Here is a 299-nt window from a genome sequence, read left to right as displayed (position 1 = left end):
ATAGATAGATAGATAGATAGATAGATAGATAGATAGATAGATAGATAGATAGATAGATAGATAGATAGATAGATAGATAGATAGATAGATAGATGGAGAGGGGGAGAGTGAGAGAAAGTGAGTGAGAGGTAGCGTGAAAGACAGAAAAACAGAGATGGGGAGGACGGGAGGGGAAGGAGTGCAAAGAGTGGAGAAAAAGAGGAGTACGGAGCAAATGTGCACAGACACGCACGCACGCACGCACGCACGCACGCACACGTACATACCTACGGTATACTGTGACAGCCTGCCTCAGTCGG

This window comes from Priapulus caudatus, unplaced genomic scaffold (genome assembly GCF_000485595.1).
Source record: "Priapulus caudatus unplaced genomic scaffold, Priapulus_caudatus-5.0.1 Scaffold202, whole genome shotgun sequence".
In the NCBI taxonomy this organism is placed as follows: Eukaryota; Metazoa; Priapulida; class Priapulimorpha; order Priapulimorphida; family Priapulidae; genus Priapulus; species Priapulus caudatus.
This window is presented reverse-complemented; position numbering follows the sequence as displayed.